The 21,591-nt window shown below is 42.8% G+C and overlaps 2 long non-coding RNA genes across 12 annotated transcripts in view; one reads left to right on the top strand and one right to left on the bottom strand.

Annotated features, from left to right (window-relative positions):
* LOC141548956 (uncharacterized) overlaps window positions 1-21,591 on the top strand; it is a 1,120,676-nt gene that overhangs the window by 584,958 nt on the left and 514,127 nt on the right. The gene's annotated exons all lie outside the window — the stretch shown is intronic.
* LOC141548957 (uncharacterized) overlaps window positions 1-21,591 on the bottom strand; it is a 1,406,018-nt gene that overhangs the window by 1,195,190 nt on the left and 189,237 nt on the right. For all 9 annotated transcript variants that reach the window (XR_012484173.1, XR_012484174.1, XR_012484180.1 and 6 more), the window contains one exon: window positions 15,490-16,318. This is a non-coding gene — a long non-coding RNA (uncharacterized LOC141548957). The remainder of the gene's footprint in view (window positions 1-15,489; window positions 16,319-21,591) is intronic.

Below are 21,591 nucleotides of genomic sequence, written 5' to 3'. Positions count from 1 at the left end.
CTGTGGAGAATCATTCTATGTACAGATGCAGTGGAAGAAGCTAGAATTAGGGGGGCCAAGGAAGACTTACTGTAGAAGATAGCATCTTATCTGGAGTGGGAAGGCTGCCAAGAAAGCCAGGAAGGGGAGAAGAAAGGTGAGAATATTGAAGGTGGTGGGTATGATGAGAACTACATAAGGAATATCTAAATGAAATTAGGGTTAATTGAGATCTAGTGGCAGGTTTGGGGTACAGGAAGTCAAATGGAGCTCCCCTGCAACCCCTTTGGATTTGGCCCAAGAATATAGAGTTAAATGAGTTCTAGTGTTGGCACAGCGTTTCCTGGAAAGGAATGTACAGGCCCAAAAACCTAGATTGATAAAAGAGGTTTATTATGGGGTTTGGAAGTTAAAGTCTGGTTAGTAAAAGGTGTTAGGTAAAGAGAAGAGGACACCAGAAGTTCTGGTGGACAGAGAGGCTGTGGTGCAAAGCGTGGTGCTGGCACATTTCCACCCTCTGCCAAGAGAGGACTCCAGCTTGGCTCTTTTATAAGGAGAGATTTGGCTAAAGGGGCTTGTGGGTGCAGTCCCAGGTTGGTTCCTCATCTAGGGCTAGAATTTACTAGGTGGGGGTTGGGTGTCAGGGTTAAAAAGCCTCTAGAAGTAAGGAATGCAGTTCAAAGCATGTGGGAGGACATGAGGGATGAGAGGTTCTGAGGAGCAGGAGAGTCTTTTGTGGAGGTGGGGCACAGCCCCAAGAAGTGGTGTCTGACTCCAGGTACCACCCCTCCCTCCTTAGTGCTCTCAAAGCCTAGCACAAATCCCTCCTTCTTCTTGGGCCAATCCCATTATGCCAGGTTTCTACTGGACCTCCCCCTTCCCCCATATCATCAGTGAGGTATAAATATGTGCTATCTCAGAATAAAGTTCTCTTTCACTTCACCCCTATCTCCTGGTGGTCTGTCTCTATGGGATCCCGGTTGGTGCCTGAAGACGGGTAAGTGTGGCCTAGCCGTGCCATCGATGGACGGGCATTAAAGGTAGCTCTAAGGGGAGCTACCAAGTTAGAGTAGTCCATAGCAGTGTAACAAGTGGCGCCCAATGTGGGACAATTTTGGCTAGGACCCTCACCTTGTAGCAGGCCTACAGGTGGGAAGAGAGACAGAACTCTGCTCTAAAGTGAGTAGAAAGTTAGGAAAATAGGACAGTTTATTGTGAGGGTCCCAGAACAGAAGGTACCAGGGAAAGAAGCTTCTAGAATAGGAAAGCAAGTAGAAATGGAAATGGATTTTAAAAAGTGGGAGGTAGTAGGCAGTCAGATGGCTTCCTATGATAAGGAAACTCCGGGAGCCATCCTGGAATGGCATCAAGTGATTGGGGGCACTTTAAGAGGTGCAAGCCACAATCCATTAAAAGTAGATAATTAAGTGCAAACTGAGAGTCATAAAACAAATGAGGGTAGAAAATTGCACTCACCCAGAGCCGCCCTGCCCAGAAAATGGAGCCAGGGGAACTTAGCTATGGGAAAGAGCAGGAAATAAACAGGAAGGTGAAAGAGGTGGATGTGACGAGAAAGAAGAAAGAGGTAGTAAGGAAGAAGCAGGAAGTGGATATGAAGGAACGGGAGGGGGCAGGGAAAAGATGAGGAATGAGAAAGTAAACAGAGAGACATATGACCTTGAAGTAAAGGATGGTGATAAGACAAGGGAGGAGAAAGCAAACAGAGTAAAGGTTGCCTCCATCTCCGAGGCATGGCCTTCCCCCTTGTCCCCCACCCTCCCTGAGGAGATACGTCTCCCATCTGCTCACTCTGCTCCTGCTTGTGAAGGCTTTGCAGATTCCCAGACAAGTTCAGGACAAATAATACAGAAAGCTGGAAAATGTAAATGAGGATCAAATGCAATATGATGGAGCAGTATATGCAGCTGTGTCTCAATGTGCCCAAAGAGCATTTAGCAAAATTCAAGCTTCTGGAAAGCAGAAGCCCTCAATGACTAGGATTAAACAGGGCCCAGATGAAACTTTTCCTGATTTTGTGGCACACCTACAGGTGGCTATTGAGAGTTCAGTGGACAGAGGAGAAGCCTCCAGCCTTCTTATGCAGAAATTGGCAATGAAGAAGGCTAATACTAACTGCCAGAGGGCCATGCCTACTATAGAAAGGGAGGCTGGCCTGGAAGAGATGATAAAGAGATGGGAGAATGTTGGCTCCAGTGCCTTTCAAATGGATGCCCTTGCAGCTTCTATATCTAAAGAGATTGCAGCAGAAGACCTGGTAGTTTGCAGACAAACAGGGGATATTCCAACCTTTGGTGGTTGCAAGTTTCAGATACAATCTATGGGGCAGTGACATAATGAAAGCTTGTGAAGCGTCAATCTATAGATCACCTCCACAGGATTTTTAATTGGGGTCATTGGGTGTTTGGTGTTGCTTCATATCACGCCCACACCATTAATATGGAAATCTAACACCCTGGCTTGGGTACCTCAATGGCCTTTCTCAGTTTATAAAACCCGAAGCTTATGTGAAATTATAAAACAACAGTGGGAGGCTGGACATATAGGATCAATGTCCAGCCCACGGAATAGTCTTGTATTTATTAAAAAGAGAAAATCTGGAAAATGCATCATGCCAATGGACCTTAGGGCCATTAATGCTACTAGTGAATCTAAGGGAGACCTAAAGCCTGGCATGCCATCTCCTAATCTAGTACCCACTGGCTGGCCAGTTACAGTAATAGGCATACAAGATAGTTTCTCCTCCATCCCTCTGGACCCAGAGGATAAGAAAAGATTTGCTTTTACCATTGCCGCAATAAACAATGTAGAACCTGATTTGCACTACCAATGGAAAGTTCTCCCTCAAGGGATTTGTTGTAGCCCCACTTTGTGTCAGGTGTACATAGTGCAAGTGCTAGAGCCAATTTGGAAGGCGTGGCTTCATGCCAAGATATTGCATTATATGAATGATATACTGTTATCAACAAGCAGTGGGAAAGATCTGTCTGCCCTGTTTAAAGAGACCATGAGCATTCTTGCTCCACATGGACTGGTGATAGCCCCAGAAAAGATCCCACATAAGTACCCCATCATTTACTTGGGACTCCACATGGAGACTTCTGCCTTTATTAATCTGATACCTAACTTACAATTAGACAAGGTAAATACGCTAAACCTATTTCAGAAACTAGTTGGACAAATTCAATGGATAAGGGCTCATGTCCTTATTCCTATTTATTTGATGCAGACTTTATGTTTCCTCTTAAAAGGGTGTAAAAGATATTCAGAGCCCCTTAATATCATATCACATAGCTTATATGCTCTCCAAGTGCTCAGAGGCATTGAAGATACAGTCCTACAGTCTCAGAATCCTTCAACTGCTAATCTCCTTGTTGAATTGCAGCTGATTTTACAGATTAGGAAACATCCCATTTACATCCTGCATGTATATTCTCACCAATGCTGTGCAGGAGACATATTTGTTGAAAATGAGGTGGTGGACCATGCTTTACAATGTTCCCTTCTCACGGTCACCACACCCCATGAATGTGCCCATGATTTTCTCCACTTACCCACTAATTCTCTACATAGCCTTTATGGCCTAACCTGGGAACAAGCCCAACAGACAGGGAAGCAGTGTGTTCAGTTTCTCCCTCCTCCACCTAGTAAAGGAGTTAATCCCAGGAGTTTATTCCCCAATGATTTGTGGCAAATGGATGTGACACATGTAGACTGCGTGGCCATCCACATCTGTATTGACACTTATTCTAGATTCCTTTGGGCCACAGTGGCCTCCTGTGAGAATACTCCTTCAGTGATTAAACATATATATAGTTGTTTCTCCTCTCATGGGGTTCCTAATACCATAAAGACCAACAATGGGCCAGCTTATACCTCTAAGCAGATGGCCACTTTTCTCACCACATTCACCATTAAGCATGTTACAGGGATTTCCTATAATCCACAGGGTCAGGCCCTGGTGGAACAGGCCCATCATATTCTGAAGGCCTCCCTTGTTAAACAGAAAGGGGGAGTAAGTAGACAGAACTCTCGATGGCCCACACAGGTGGACATGGATAAGACTTTATATACTTGCAATTTTTTGTGCCTGGATAGGGATATCGGCCTCTCTCCAGGATTGATAGAAGTGGCACAATCTTATAGACAGGACAGAAAACTAAGCTCCATGAAAACTGCGATTCAAGCACTAGAGAATATTCAAAAGGTCCTTTGGAAGGACGAGGAAGGACATTGGCAAGGTCCATCCTTAGTACTTTAGAGAGGGCCGGGATATTTATGATTGCAGATCCTGATGGGGAAGGCCGCTGGATTCCAAAAAAAAGGACAAGGAGAGTTAACCCCTATTAAAACAGGGGCTAAAGAAGAGAAGGAGATGACCTAGGAGATGCCCAAAACAGCGCCATAGAAGAGAAATGACTACCCTTGCCAGACCAACTTAGTGATTGGATCCAACACACTTCCCTTCCCATCCCCTTCTGTTGTATCCCATGGACTCTATGGAGCCATTTTTGTATTGTTGCTTCTTTTGCTTTTGGCTACTTTGCTAGGATGCTTTATATGTATTCTTAAAACAATTCTTTAGAGGTGCTTATGGAAGAGCTTCTGATTTGTCAACATGAGAACATTTGGTCTTATTAATAAAAAAGGGGGAGATGTAAGGGTTTAAAATCCTCTAGAAATAAGGAATGCAGTTCAAGGCATGTGGGAGGACATGAGGGATGAGAGGTTCTGATGAGCAGGAGAGTCCTATGTGGAGGTGGGGCACAGTCTCAAGAGGTGGTGTCTGACTCCAGGTACCATGCCTCCCTCCTTAGTGCTCTCAAAGCCTATCACACCTCCCTCCTTCTTCTTGGGCCAATCCCATTATGGCCCATTATGGTTCCTAGAGGACCTCCCCATTCCCCCATATCATCAGTGGGGTATGAATATGTGCTATCTCAGAATAAAGTTCTCTTTCACTTCACCCCTGCCCCCTGATGGTCTCTCTCTATGGGATCCGGGTTGGTGCTCGGAGAGGGGTAAGTGCGGCCTAGCCGTGCCGTTGAAGGACGGGCATTAAGAGTAGCTTTAAGGGAAGCTTCCAGGTTAGAGTAGTCCATAGGGGTGTAACAGTTGGGAAACCTGAGCAGCTTATTAGAATGGGGCCTGGGACAGCCCAACTTGGCTCAGATCCCATGGGGGCTGGGAGAGCCAGATATCTCCCAGTGGAATTCAAAAGGGTGCTTTCCACCAGGGTTTGTGAATCAAAGGTCCTAGCTTCTCCAGCTGGGAGGGATTGGGAATCAGAAAGGAATCTTAAAGGGACCACAACCCACATCAGGTTCAGCCAGGGAAAATGCTCTAACTCAAAGGAAATTGTGCATTTCCCTTTGTTGATTCCTGCATTTCTCAAGGCTCAAATGATCAGCAGGGAAATTCAATAAATTATTACCAACATGGCACAGTATAGCAAACACTAAACCAAGTTCTCTCACAATTCCCTTTTAAATTCATGGCTCAAATCAAATTCTTACCTGGTGAAACAAAAAAAGATCAAGAAGGGATATTGTTCTAGCCCATGACCCCTTCCAAGGTTAAAAGAAGAGAAGCAGCAAGGACATCTCTATGTGTGAGACAGGAGTGGAGGAGGAGACATTGGCAAAAGGCACCTGAGTGTTGTGAGAGGAAGAGGAGGGGAGAAGGAGCTCTCAGGGAATGACCTCCATATGTTCAGTAAAATAGGAGACAAGATTCTCAATTGAGATGGTGGGGGTGGGGTGGGAAAAAGCCATGGGAGATTTGAGAAGAAATGAAAATTTTATGAATAGCCATTGTGGTGGGTGGGGGAGTGAGTTAGAGAGCTAAATACAGATAGCCTTGGGGCTGCAAGAGCAGCTTTGTCACTTTTTTTTTTTTCTGAGGCTGGGGTTAAGTGCCTTCCCCAGGGTCACATAGCTGAGAAGTGTTAAGTGTCTGATGTCACATTTGAACTCAGGTCCTCCTGACTTCAGGGCTGGTGCTCTATCCACTGTGCCACCTAGCTGCCTCAGCTTTGCTACTTGGGGGCAAATTAACTGCTGTTTTAGTGGAGGAGAAAGAGGCCTGGATCAAGCCTAGATTGATGACATCAGTCCTCTCACAAATGACTCACAATTGAAATGTAAAAATTTCGTGATGAATTTGGGACCAGCCCTTTACCAATTCACTGTTAAATATTTTCAGATTGGGAAAAGGAGACAAAAAGGCATTTGGGGCCATGCCTTTCAATATTCTGTTAACATAGCAAGAAAGGAAAGAATGATATTATTTTTTTCCTGTTTATTTAATTTTTATTTTCTTTATAATTATAACTTTTTTTTTTGACAGTACATATGCATGGGTAATTTTTTACAACATTATCCCTTGCACTTACTTCTATTCAGATTTTTTCCCTTCCTCCCCCAACCCCGTCCCCCAGATGGCAGGCAGTCTTATACATGTTAAATATATTACAATATATTCTAGATACAATATATGTGTGTAGAACCGAATTTCTTGTTGCACAGGAAGAATTGGATTCAGAAGGTAAAAATAACAGTTTACCCTCATTTCCCCGTGTTCCTTTTCTAGATGTAGCTGATTCTGTCCATCATTAATCAATTGGAATTGGATTAGCTCTTCTCTATGTTGAAGACATCCACTTCCATCAGAATACATCTTCATACAGCACTGAAGTGTACAGCGATCTTCTGGTTCTATTCATTTCACTCAGCATCAGTTGATGTAAGTCTCTCCAAGCCTCTCTGTATTTCTCCTGTTGGTCATGTCTTACAGAACAATAATATTCCATAACATTCATATACCATAATTTACCCAACCATTCTCCAATTGATGGACATCCATTCATCTTCCAGCTTCTAGCCACTATGAAAAGGGCTGCCACAAACATTTTGGCACATACAGGTCCCTTTCCCTTCTTTAATATTTCCTTGGGATATAAGTAGTATGGCTGGGTCAAAGGGTATGCACATTTTGATAACTTTTTGGGCATAATTCCAGATTGCTCTCCAGAATGGTTGGATTCTTTCACAACTCCACCAACAATGCATCAGTGTCCCAGTTTTCCCACAGCCCCTCCAACATTCATCGATATTTGTTCCTGTCATCTTAGCCAATCTGACAGGTGTGTAATGATATCTCAGAGTTGTCTTAATTTGCATTTCTCTGATCAATAGTGATTTGGAACACTCTTTCATATGAGTGGAAATAGTTTCAATTTCATCATCCGAGAATTGTTTGTTCATATCCTTTGACCATTTATCAATTGGAGAATGGTTGTGGATGCAAACACACAGGAAGTATTGGCCAGAGCACAGAGACCCCCTTTAGAAGCAAAGAGGCAGTCTAAAGTGATGCAGTTGCCAAGGTGTGGAGGGACATTTGGAAATCTTTGAGGGGCTGGGTGTTGTTCTGGGTGACTTCCTGGAAGATCTTGTTAACATTACCAATGACATCATCAAGTTCCAAATAACCAAGGTATGGGACCGAGATGATTCTCTCTTTTCCCTAAAAGCCATGAAAAACAGCCACAGTGGAGTGTGGGGGAGATAGGTGTGAGGTGGAGGGAGATTGATTAGGAAGGGCTGGCAGGTGGGTGTCGAGGGAGCCTCCAAGTACAAACAGCCAGGAGAAGATCAATACAAAAGGACCTGCAGCATGGGTAGAAGGGAAAGGGAGATGCTGGGGTGGGAGTGGTCTCACCCACTGAAGACACAAACCACTCCTTCTGGGAGCCGCATGTGCTCCTCTTTCACCACAGCATCAGACATGGCGAGGCTCGCCAAATCCGTGGCAACAGTGAAGCCAGGAGGAGCATCCCCACAGGCGGCAGGGAAGAGGTGTCTGGAGGGTGAGGGGTCACCTGTGGGAAACGTCCTCTGGGAAACTGCCCTCAAACTCTCTTCTCTTCTTCCAACCCACCAGAAACATTTCCCAAGTAGTTTCAATAATCAAGAGAGTAACAGCCAGGCCTTCCAAATACCAATCCCCAATTCTTCTTACATCATTTTCAAACATTTAAGGACCTTGTTTCCTAGAAATCTCACACACACACACACACACACACACACACACACACACACACACACACACACACACGTTTTCCTGACTGTTCAGTTTATCAGGACTCCATATTTTAGCAGTGAAAACAATATCGTACATACTTACATTGTGTTCATATTTTCTGCTTATCACTTGCTCTCACTATAAAAACTGCTATAAAAGGAAAAGCAAGAACACGATTATAACCGTATCAAACTGGTCCTTCTGGCTTCAGTCTAAAGGCACAAGGGGGTCAGAATAAAGCATTCTTGGGTCTGTTGGACTGGAGGCAAGAGTCACAGTTAGAAGCAATCATGCAGTCACCATTCTGTCTCATACCCAGACTCTGGAAAATAAATCGGGAGACCTTCCCACTCAAAGGAACACAGCTGGGAAACAGGATCTTGCAATACATGAAGCCAAAGGTTGTCCTCTCAGCTTTTGCCCAGATCCACACCTCCACCTCTCAGTGTGCAGGATCACCTCCCTCTGAGTAGGCTGTGACATCTCTTTCCAGTGATGAGTGACTGGCTTAAGGAGCCATCAGACAATCCCACCTGAATTCAGAGCTCAAAACAGTATCAGTTAGTCCTAAGGGATTTTGTCTCCAATGGCGAGTTTCATTCTCAGGGGTTCAGCTCTCAAAGATCACATACCCTAAAAACAGTTATTGCCCTTAAGGTAATATTGCCCACAGGTAATAGAGAAAGATTAATCACAGAAAACCAACAACATATTTTGATATCGGAAAGATGGTTTTGAGTTCAGTCATTGCAGAAAACATTTTTATCACATTTTATTTTTCCAAGGACGTGCAAATATGTTTTCAACATCCTCATTCAGAAAACCTTGTGTTCCAAATGTTTCTCTCCCTCCTCCCTAAGACAGCCGGCAATCTGATATTGTGTCATTATTCTAAACATATTTCCATATTCATCATAGTGCACAAACACAAAAATATGAAAATGCAAAGGGACAAAAAAATCACCAACCAGCCAAACAACAACAACAAAGGCGACAAATACTATGCTTTGATGTACATTCACTCTTCTTAGTCATCACATAATCTTGTTGTTACTGTGTACAGGGTTCTCTTGGTTCTGCTCCCTTCCCTTAGCACCCGTTTGCTAAACATAGACTCCTCTCCCCCACATCTCTTTAAAGAGTGGGAACCTCTGCAAGGTGAGGCAGTACTTCCAATTAAATTAGCCTCAGGACAATAACAAAGTTTGCCAGCAGGCGCCTATGCAAAAATTTCACTTAACATTTTTCACTTGGTTTTCTTCCCATATTTAAACTGACCCTGGTGTAAAGACCGGTCACTAGAAAACTCTTCTATAGCATAAAAACATGTGTAGATTCTCAGGAATCCCACTCCTTGTTTGAGACTTTCCTCAGCCATAACAAGTTTCTCCAGGGCCAGTGGCCTGTATACCCTCTCACAATATGGCGTCAAGACCCGTATCAAGTTTACAAATTAAGGGCAATAGACCAAGACCCAGAGAAGGGGCTGAGCTTCTTGCCCTCCAGCCACCCCCCTATCCTTAGGCCTGCTGTGGGCTCTGCTCTTTGACACCTCCCCCATGCTGGAGAGGGCTGGGGGAATACATGAATTTGGGAGCGTACTTCCATGCCTTCAGTCAAGTGCTCTGAGTAAGCGGCAGTCACCAATTTTACCTTTTAACGCTTTGGCAGTAACGACTGATCTCTGAATTAACCATTTTAGAATTTTCCTAAATAACAGACATGCTGGCTTAGCTGTACCTCCCTCTAAACTTCTAAGCAGGGGCAGCTGGATGGCTGAGTGGATTGAGGGGCCTCCCTGGAGTCAGGAGGCCCTGAATTCCAATCGGCCTCAGACCCTTAACACTTTCTAGGTGCAGGATGCTGGGCACCTGCCTGGGGGAACACAATAAATAAACCTACAAGCAAAGGTGAAAAGATCCCATTCTCTGAGTTGCAATTAGAAAATAAAACAGCTTTAAAGGGGCTGATAAAATAGCATAATAGTTTAGAAACAATCTTTCCACCTTCCTTTAGTTAATCAGGCCACAATATTCAGGTTGCAAGATAACAAGAGAAATCTGGGTTCTATAATCTCAGAAAGAACCCATTCTTATTCATATTCACTGAGTCTCATCACTCAGTTGGTGACCCACCTGGTGGGATTTAGTTTTTTACTTTCTCACATACTGAAACTTGTTCCAGGAGTTCTTAGGAGGCTGTGGGCTTCCCCCCCTGTTCCCTGAAGGTTCCCTTGTGTTTTAGGGAAAAACACAGTCCTTAAAATTCACATGAAACACAAAGTACCATTAAAATGGGGTAGGAGTTTTCATCTAATTTACACTCTGGTTACACACACACACACACACACACACACACACACACACACACACATACACACACACACACACACTCACACTCACACCCAGTGTCAGAGATACCACTGACCAACACCTGAGTTTGTAAGACTCAAAGTTCTAGCTAAACGTTCCCATCAAACCTTTTGGCTATTTCCAAATTCTCTCGGAAGTTTTCCCTTTTTGGGAGCCAGGGAAGGCTGAACTGGCAGGTCCCACTTAGGAAGGAGGCCCTCACTCAGGAACGTTCACTGATAGGGCTCCCAGCAATGCCCTTCTCTTTCCATCCACCCGCCCCTGCAGCAGGGAGGGATGGGCAGAGGGGGAGAAAGGAGGAGACTCTTCCTCTCTGTGCTCTCCCCCTATGCCTTGGGAGTGAAGGTTGGGGATCCCACAATTACCAATCAGGTGACCTGAAATCCAAATTTCCTCCTTCATCTCAACACTGGCAATATATGTGAGCTACCTCTAAAGTCCTCTCAAGTCCTAGCCAGCAGGAAGCAGTTACAGGCCGTCAAATGGGTGAGGTTCATATAGCATTTGCCCCGCCAAGTCCTTTTACAGACATGGGACCCTCCCAACAACCCTGGAAGGTGAGTGCAATGAAATCCCCCACAGAACACACTGGCTACAGTTCTTGTGGGAACCCTGGGCTGGGGTTCTAGCTGCTCCCAAGCCTGTGAACAGAGGACAAAAGGCTTGACTGCCTCTTAATACATTTCTGCCACTTAAACAGAAAGTGGACTCACCAAGGGCAGAGGCTGCTGCTCCTCCCCCTCCCCCTGACACTCTGGGCAGAATTCAAGTTTTCAATTCTCCAGCTTTCTCTTTTCTTGCTCTGATCTGAGATGACCAGGACATAGAGGGGCCTTGACTATGACGATCTTAATTTGTCAACCGCTTTTCAAACCTTTTTCAACTTTTATAAGATTTCATCCTTATTTTAGCTTAATAGAAATTCTACAGGCTGGTTTCTCAGAAACTACCAAAATGTTTCAGGACGGGAACTACCCCATGGTCTCAGGAGCTCTTACCTGCAATCTTAACATCCCTCATTGCCAATCTCCTTAATGACCGATAGCAAAAGCTCCAGAATGTGCTTAGGTGGTTTTTTGTTTGTTTGTTTTTTAGCAGTTTCACAACTTTAGCTCTCTAGCTTTATATCTGTAGCCCCAACTTGGTCGGTGCTGGGGACCACAGAAGGCTTTTGCTTAAAAAAAAAATCTAATATGGGAGTTAGTGATGCTATTAAATCTTCTCCAACTCTTTCTAAGTGAACCCTGGGGACAACATGGATTTAAAAGCAAATTCTTAGAATCATGTCAAAGCAATTATCCCCATCCCTGCCTAAAGAAACAAATAAATACACAAAGATTGGGTCCTACCAAATGCATCATATCATATAAATATTGCCTTGATACCTAACATGGGCACAATCCATACAGAAACAAAAGTAGAGACCAAATTCTATAATCAATATTGGTGCAAAAATTTTAAACCACCAAAATACAAAACCTATTCCTATGCAAAACACAAGAAACATTGGCATAAATGGGGCATTCTTAAAAGCAGGAAGTAGAATTTGTCTAAAATAAAGAACTAGTGTTATTCCTAATACAGACAAGACAGAAGAGTTTGCAGTAAAAACAAAAAGAGGATATGAAAAGGATAATCTCTAAATCAGTTAATGTTGATAACATGAATTTAATTTAGTATTAAATTTGAAGTTTCCTTCCTTTTGAAGACCTAAGCTAGCATAAATATCACTTAAGTCTTAATTTCCAATTAGATTTACTGAATGAATCTTTTAATAAGATTTAATAGTAGATAAGGTAGAATGAGCCTAAATATATCTTCAAAGAAATAAAATAAAATAACCACCTTTTAGTAAGTTACTCCTTTTTCAGTGAGCTAAACAGATCCATAGCAGAAATCCTTAAAGAAACACTGAAGAAAACGTTTCAAAAAAATTCACAGAATGAAAAAATAAGTTCTAAGACAATGAAGTATTGACTTGAACAGTTCTCCTACCCTAAAATCTCCTCATTGCACTCCTGACATGCCCAGTAGCTGACTATTGTAACTCTCCCTAGACCTCTGTAAAACTGATGGATCTGCATCATGAAGCGTTCCTTTTTTCTGTTATAAAATAAGCTCCGTGACCTTCCAATTTATCATACGCCAATGAGATCTTAACTGACCTTTTTTAATGGTAATTTACTGATCTTGATATAAAATAATTTTTGACAAGAATCCAAAGTTTTTCCTTTGGAGACATAACAGATATTCCCGGTCATTACTATAATTCAATACTGTACCAGAAGTGCTTGCTATAGCAGTAACTCAAAGAAAAGACATGGAAAGTATAAACAGCAAAGCGGCAAATAACAAATTAAAAAATGTTTTTACAAATGATATGATTGTTTACTTAGAGAATCCTACAGAATCAATTAAAACTTAAATGAAGTTTTGCCTAACATCAGCAAGACAGGAGAGTGTAAAAAAAACCCAAGCAAGTTATCGTATCATATAAATTATCAATAAAATCCACCAGAAAGATAAATTCCATTGAAATTACATATAGTATGAAATAATTAGAAGTCAACCTGCCAAAACATAGAAAGCAACTCGGTGAACACAGGTCACTCTTTTCACAATTAAAAGCATCTCCAGATAAGGGGAGAAATATGAATTACTCATTGCCAAGCCAAAAATGATAATGCTGCCTATATTAATTTACTAACACAATGCAATATGAATCAAAATACCAGAGAATATCTTGAGAAAATTAAAAAAGGATAACAGAATTCATCTGGAAGAACAAAAATTAAAATTATCAAGGAAATGAATGGGAAAATTGGGAAGGAAAGGGCCTAGCAGTATCAGATCATAAAACTACACTAGCAAGCCAGTATGATTAAAAATGTATTATTGAGTAAGAAACAGAAAGACTGACCATAGGAACATTTTGGGTACACAACATACAGGAACAAAAGAGCACATCATCCATTAGTTTGAAAAAGCTAATAATCCCAGCTGTGGGAAAATTCACAATTCAATAAAAGCCACTGGGAAAATTGACAAGTAGTCTAACAGAATCTGAGGTTGGAAAAAGGTTTCACAGGAAACACAAGAGTGAAGCTGAAAATGGGTATATTCCTTGGATGTATGGGCTAACATCATAAACAGAGAAGCACAGAAGGAGATGGGAAAGAAATCATGACCAAGCAAACGACAGACAGGTTCAAAAGAGGCAAAGTGGACAATCTAGCTTATATAAAATTAAAAAGCTTTTCCACAAACAAAATCAATGCAGCTAAAACTAAGAGAAGTGAGAAGTTGGGGGGTGGGGGAAAGCAACATAGTCCTCAACTTTTTTCAGCGAACCATTCTGCAGATATTTTACATAATGTGAATTTACCCACGGATGTGTAAAAAGCCAGAAGGGAGGCAGGAAGGAGACTGTGCTTCTGTGGAGCCACCACATGGGCCAATGACACATAAAGTCTGGATATACAGAATCAAGAGCAGGAGGAACCCTTTCTTGCAGGGGCCAGCCCCAGGACAGCCTGGCTGGAACTGAAAGGAAGAACATGCCACGAGGCACGGACATGGAAACCTGTGGCATGGGACAGACATGGTGCTCCAATGATGGACAAAACATCCAAATGCAGGGGCCAGACTCTCAGCTAGGCAGATGCATTGAAAGCAAGTTGTCCTGCATCAGTACTGGAGGTCTTAAGGCAAGCCCGGATCCATCAGTGGTGGTGGCCGTCTCTCTGCAGATCTATTCTTCTGCCTTCTGCTACAGAGGGTTTTTAAAGGTTTGGGGGGGGCCACAGAGTACCGAACTGAAGGAGAGGAGCAGGATGAGATCCCAGTATGGTACAGAGGTGGTTTGGGAGAATTCCTTGCATAAAATCCAATTTGCTTAGTATGAATTGAAATAAAGCAACATCTGTCTGTTGTCCATTCAGTTCCTCTTGAGTTTTCTCTAGATGTCTTTTATATGTACGATTTCTAAGTCATCTAAATTTTATTATTCTCCCCGACTTCTTTATTTTATGGTTGTATTAGTCTAGGTCACACAGAAGTTGAGGTCCCCTGCCATTATAATTTTATTATCTATTTCTTCCTGTATTGCATATAACTTTTTCTTTTAAAATTTGAATCCTATGCCCTTGTGCACATATTTCTTTTGTGACTCCATTAACTGTGATTCTCCTAAACAAGAATTAGGCTGCACGCTAATCCCTTTCAGTGAGCCCTAATTTTACTCTATATTTTTTCTGTCATCATGATTGCTTCCCTTATTTTTTATCCTTCATATGAGATATAACAGTTTCTGCTTCAGCCCTCTATTTTAAATCTGGTCCTCTCTTTCTTTTCATATGTATCTTTTCAAAATACAAAAATAAAATAAAATAAAATAAACATGGTGTGGAAGTCTGATTTCTAATTCGTTTTACTTGCATTTAGCAGTGAGTTCATCCCATTAACACAGTCATGTTGTATTTGATTCTGTTTTTTCTTCTTTCTCTCTTTTCATGCCATTCCCCCCCCAGTTTCTATTTTACACATGACCACTGCATTCTTTTAATTGTCCAAGGCTTATCACCACTTTTTCCTTCTCCTCTCCCATTTGTCTACTTACCTTTAGGGTAAAATAGATTTTTTTGACCCATGGAAGAAGTACATATAAATACAGATATAGATATTTACCGACTTTGAACCAATTTAGATGGGAGGGAGGGTCAAGGATTAGTCACTCCCCTCATCATCATTTTCCACTCCAAGGCAAAACCTCTTCCCTGAATGCTTATTTTATGAGATCATTTCCTCCATTATTTCTCTCCCTTCTACCATCTGCCAGGGCATCCTTATTTCTCACCTATCTATTTTGCATCATCCCCATCCAGACCGTTCACTTCCAAAACCTCTTTCTAGTTTGAATGCTTCTACCTGCCTAGTAAAGATAAAACTCATAGGAGACATGGTTATCATCTTCCCTTCTAGAAGAGGACACAGGGTATCAGTAACGAGTCACTTGAGGGGTCTCTATCATATTTACCTTTGAATGTTGCTTTTGAGTCTTCAATGTGAGACTCACATTTTCTCCTCAGCTCTTGTCTTTTCATCAGGAATGCTTCAGCGGCCTCTATTGCATTCAATGTCCAATTTTTCTCTTGCTGTGCTTCCCCAGAGAGGAAGCCCGTAGTGAGTGGAGTGTTCCCAGAACGAGTGTCTTCTGCCACAAAGATGTTGTCCGCTGAGTGATGTCCGTCTAGATGTGTTTCCATAGAGAGCAATCCCGAAGTAAGCGGTGTAAGACAGAAACTGGAAAGCCTCTGGGCAAAGGAACCGACCTTTATCAAGGGAAACAAGGTGAGGTCTCAGACCGTGCTGGACGGACCATAGAGCCCACCTTTGTTTCTCTCAAAGGTTGGTTTCTTTGTCCAGAAGTCCTTCCCAGTCTCTCTCTTACACCAGAATGTTGCCAGAGAGAGTGTCTTCTACCTCCATTGTCTTTTCCTCTGAGTTCTGAGAGTAGAGTAGGTGCGTATCTCCAAGAAGGTTGTAATTGAACGATTCTAATAGTATTTATCTTCACCCATCAGCATTTCATCTACAGAGTATTCTGACATTAAATCCACAGTGTCTTTTCCTCAGAATCTTCAGAGATCAGCAGTAGTTCAAAGGTGGAAGAAGCTTCCGAAAGAGAAGTATTTTTATAAATATTATCAGGTATTACAGGTATCGTTTCCCTCCACGTGTAGAGACTGCAAGTGCTGCTTCAAATGAGAGTGATCCACCAGGAATGGCAGTATTCTCAAGAGATTATCTCCTACCACAAGTCTTTTCCTCTCTGGACTATACAGTTGTGTTGATTTTTTTCATTCCTAAAACACAAAAGACCACTCGTCACATGGCATGACTCTCAGGAAGCAGAAGGAGAGGGAGGGAAACATGGCATACTGTGGTGTAAGAAACAGGAAACCGCATTGCATATTTTTACATGAGGGGAAGAATCTAAAGGTATTAATGAAAAAGGGGGGAGGAAGAACAAAAAGGGCTTTTCCTGCAGCCTCATTCCTTCCAGCTCTGCAGCTTCAGCATCCGGGCTTGGCTTGAGACCTCCAGCACTACAAGGGGAGCCTTTGGCTGGCTCTGCCCACTCAGCCTCACGTCTGGCACCTGCTTGTGTGCCTCCTGTCCATCCATGCTCAGGTGCCATGTGTCTTTCCTCAGTCCACATGTTGCTTGTCCTCTCCTTTGTGGGGCGGTGGCTGGCTCCTCCTGCCTGCTCCCGTCCTTCTCTTGCTCCTCAGTACCCGGGTCCGTGTGTCCTTGAGTCATCTCCCGGCCCCCTCCCTTCCCAGACGCACGACTCCCTTCCTGTCTCCCTTTCTCCCTTGAAGCCGAGTCCGGGGGTAAATTCACTTTACTCTAAAATTGCTCCACTAAAGGTTTGCCCAACAGTCCACTTACAGAAAGAGGGAACTGTGTAGAGTTGGTATAAAAAATCGATGCCTCAGTGCAAAGCAGTTTGGCAGAATTTTGATAGAAGACCAATACCTCATAGCACATAGTAAATTAAACCGTAACAGAATACATGGTTTAGCTATGATAAATGAAAGGATAAACTGGGCCTATGAAATGATGAATCACTGTAATCACTAATAAGTACCTTAGCTGAAACCTCCACCTCATTAATGTATTCATTCACTCAGCTGTGGATTGACTCCTCCAATGTGGCCGGCACATACAAAGCCAGACGGGCTAAGTGACGAGCCACAAGCCCATGGACAGCATGGTCGTAGGCTCTGGAGATGCAAACACTGTTACAGACACAGTCCCTAACAAGACAAGCTTGGGTTCTGCTAAGACAGAAAATGTGTAAATGTACATGAGAAGAAACACAAATGCAAAATGCAAGGCAGTCTGGGAGCAAGGCTTACAGCAGCTTTTCAATCAAGAAAGGCTTCATGTCATGGTTGGGGCTTGAACGGTGTCTTAATTGCTAAGGATAGAGGGCCAGGTTCAAAGTCAGGAAGGCTCAAATCTTGCTTTAGACCCACGTCAGCGGCATGACCACGGTCACCCCGTCTGACCTCTTAGCGCCTCAGACTACTCTAAGAGCAGGGACGCCTTCACCTGGGGAGTCACTCTTACTGAAGGGGCAGACAGAGCAAAGAATGCTTGCCTTGGACGCTCTGCCTTGTCCTTGCCCAAGGCCACATGCTCACCAAGGGCCTGAGGCTGCCTGTGAACAGAGGTCTTCCTGACTCCCCGCCCAGTGCTCTAACCCCTGAACCCCCCTCTGGAAGCCCCAGAAAACTGCTGGGAAGCCATGGTTGAGGAGGATGCCATGCAGCCGGGGAAGGAGAAAGAAAGAGCTCATTGCCAGGGCTCTGAAGTTCTGCAGGGTCTCAGTCCTTTCTGAATTCACCACCTGCCCTGAGGAAAAACGCCAGTTGTTCTGTCTGAGACAGGACCGTCCCTAGTCTTAGTGTGTGGTGGCTGCAAGGGAATGTGAGCAGGCCCTGTAATTCCACAGAGAATGCAAACTACCTTTAATGGAAAGAGGAAGAACAGTTCCAAGGAACCCCGAGTCACACTTGCTCTTGATCCCCAGTCATTCTGGCTTTTAACCTTTTGTGTCCCCCTCCCAGCAAATAGCTTACTTGGCCCGACGCATATGTGGGGATCTGTCCGTCTCCCCTTTAACAGTCTGGGGTGGTCTCGAGTGCAGGTTTTCTTCTACAACACAATTTGCCCCAGTAATCCTGAGAAACTGAGCTATACATTCCATGCTGGTGAGGGCTGCTTCTTTCTGGGGAGTCCAGCGCCTTCCCATGGGGGTGGACTACAATTTGTGCCATTCCTTGGCTGCTCTGTGTCCTTCCAAGATGGTTTCCTCTCAAATATAGACAGAAGAGACCCAGGAAAACCCTCTCAGCATTGAGATTAATGAGCCCAATCTGGCACTAACACGGGGGAGAGTCTTAAAGACTTGATAAGAGTCACACAAATTGTAGGTATGGGAGGCGGGATTTGAACTCAGTTGTTTCTGATTCTCACCAGTGGACACAGAGCAGCAGGTTGGCTTATGAAGCTGTAAGGTATCTTTTCAGGGTCCTTATAACCTATGAGGCTTTAAACTCACCTTCCCTGACTCCAACAAGTCAAATCTCTCTCTCTGTCTCTCTGTCTCTCTCGGTCTCTCTGTCTCTCTCTCTCTCACACACAGACACACACAAAGAAACACAGAAACACACACACACACACACACACACACACACACACTCCTGGCTTACCTTTAATGTTCATTTCAACCAGATTTTACCTCCATTCACAGGTATAAAATTCAATCACTCGACAAATGTTGAGCATCTGTGGTGTTTCATCTTTGATGTTGGGTTTTTATGCGATGGGGTAGTTGGGGAAGGTCCCTCCGAAATGTCTCGTGTTCCAAGCGGAGATTCCCGAATCAGCTGGTTAGTGGGTACACTTTAGAAGTCTAGAAGTGCAAGTATAGCAGGGAAGCTACCAGCCCTCCAGCCTTAGAAGCAACAAGCCAGGGGCCAAGCCCCTTACTCTGGATTTAAGAAACTTGGGACAGTGCCCAGTATACCCCAAGAGCAGGGCTCAACTTTCAAAGTGACAACACGGTCTGGAAACCTGCACCAAAATAATTCCCTGAGTGTAGGGAGCTACTGTGCTGTCAGGGAAGATCAAAACACAACATCAGACGATCATAATGATGCCAGAACATCTACGTGTGAAGCCTCAAATTGGTGTGTGTATGGATTGCTCTCAGTCCTCCTGAAAGGACTCCAAAAGCATTTTTAAAATATGTAACAGGAGTAGAAGGAAAATGGGCAGGAGAAATGAGAGATATTCACAAGAAAATTAACATTTTTTAAAAAGAAGCACCAAAAATCGGACAGACATGTACCAAACGTCAATGAAGCAAACAACCTTAAAAAATAGAAATTTCTAGATGGAAAAGGAAGAGCAAAAATCCAGTGAAGAAAACAACTCCTGGGGAAGATTTTGGGAAGATGCAACAATAGTTCAGAACATTCACAAACAAAAGAAAATTGAACTTCTGAGCTAATATAGACAAGTGATGAACACATAAAAGTTGGGGCAGAATCGGGGTATCCTAGGACAACCAGAGAAGTCCAGAAGAAAGACCCCACTATGGAGGAGTAACCAGTTAAAACATCTCCAGGCCAGCTCCCCTAGAAGAAACAGGGAGCCCTGGGGCTTGCTGGTTTGCAGGTGGCTTCAGCCCCAGTCACAGGGACTTTTACTTCCTGGGACAGCACTTGGGGATCTGATGCCAGAAAGACTGATAAGGAAGTCCTGGAATATCTGCTGATAAGGAATGCCAGGCCCAGCTGTGCTGATAGGAGAGAAGGAATCAGCATACACCCAGGGAGGACACAAGCAGAGGCACAGGGTAGCTGCTGGCTGTCTTATAGGAGGCTGGAGTTCTTGGTTTTTGAGGTCCAAGTCAGAGAAGAAAACTGAAAGAAGATCCAGGGACAGAGGCACCGTCTCCCCCTCTCCGATCTAGGTGATGACACTCTTACTTTCTTATTTCAAAAAAGAACAAGCAAAGGAGAAATAATGCAACTACAGAAAGAGGAAAGACTGGGATTTATCATTAGAGGGGGATACTGAAGGGGAAAAGCTTCCCTTACCCCAAAAAGCAATGGCAAATGGCTAGTGTTCAAAAAGAATTTCTAGTGAACTCAGAGAAGATTTTAAAAATCAAGTCAGAGAGAATAAGGAAAAACTAAAAAAAAAATAACAAGAATCCAACCACATCCAGAGGTTTATGGAAAGAAAATAAACCAACTCATAAAAGAGATCCAGAGTTTTGAAGAAGAAAGTGACTCTTTGAAAGTCAGGATTTGGCGAGAGGAAGTTGGGGAAGTTATGAGAGACCAAGAAATAATAAAACAAAATCTTGCCATGATGTAGCAAATGACCATTTGGTAGACTTAGGAAAAAAGATAAAAAAGATTTGAACTCTTGAAGGGTGATGGTATCCACTTTCAGAGAAACAGAGAACAAACAATCATATAACAATCTTACATAAATGCATATAAATGTGTATGTATATATGAGCACGATTACCCATGTCTAAGTATATGTGTTTGTATCCTTATATAAATGTGTGTATGTATCCGTGTATATGTATGTGTATTTATGTACAAATATTTCAGCACTTAATTGTAGCCTTGGGGGAACCTGGGGGAGGGGAAGGGAAAAAAAGAATCATGTAAAAAAAGTGTACAGCAGCAAACAAAAGCAAACCTAAAAGGAAACAAGGAATACACGGGCAATTCTCAATAAAATGTGTACTATTGTGTATGATTTCTTCAACTGGAAATCTATTATTTCATATTTTGAATCCTCTCACATTCTTTTGTGCAAATGACAATGTTTTTCTATTTTGTTTTTTTTCTATATTTAATTTGTTTTAATAAATGAATAAGTATATAAAAAGGAAAAAAAACAGAGTAGTGTTTTAGTGGAATGGTTTACGTCTAGAAGACACAGTATTAAATGACCACAATATTCTACTGTTAGAGAAATACCGACAACCCTGCTTTGTGGAAAATAATTTACGATTTACAAAACCCTCTGGGGAAACCTAAAAAACAGTATGGCAGGTAACAGGTATAGTTCAGCCCTTACATCATGTACCAAGATGTTTGTCCAAAGGAATAGAAATTTGGTCCCATCAACCTCGCAGCATGTCTCTGAGTCTGCAGACTAGATATTTGGTCCCTTGCCCACTTATGTATCTTATATTTGAAAAACAAACTGGGATATTGAACTCTTCTCTTCCATCTAGTTCATTTATGGTTTCGTGAAAGAGAGCTTAGAAAAACCAGGCTTTGATAAAGCCCATTGGAATTCATAAGGAGCTACTTGAGAAAGTCTTGAATCCAAATCACTCTGGCTGTCACTGAGTTTCCAACAGTACTACTAAGCACTACTTGGTCATTGGGTGGGTTTTGATGGTGCAGACTGAGTGTAAATCACAATTGTTTCTTCTGGCCAAAAGCAATGAGCTTCATTGGAATGTAATTTTGGAATCATGCAAAGAAAGTAACAAAAATATCCAAAGCCTTTAAAATAAATAATACAT

This window comes from Sminthopsis crassicaudata, chromosome X (assembly GCF_048593235.1).
Source record: "Sminthopsis crassicaudata isolate SCR6 chromosome X, ASM4859323v1, whole genome shotgun sequence".
Taxonomy (NCBI): domain Eukaryota; kingdom Metazoa; phylum Chordata; class Mammalia; order Dasyuromorphia; family Dasyuridae; genus Sminthopsis; species Sminthopsis crassicaudata.
Note: the sequence above shows the minus strand (reverse complement) of the source record. Positions and strands in the feature narration are given on the sequence as shown.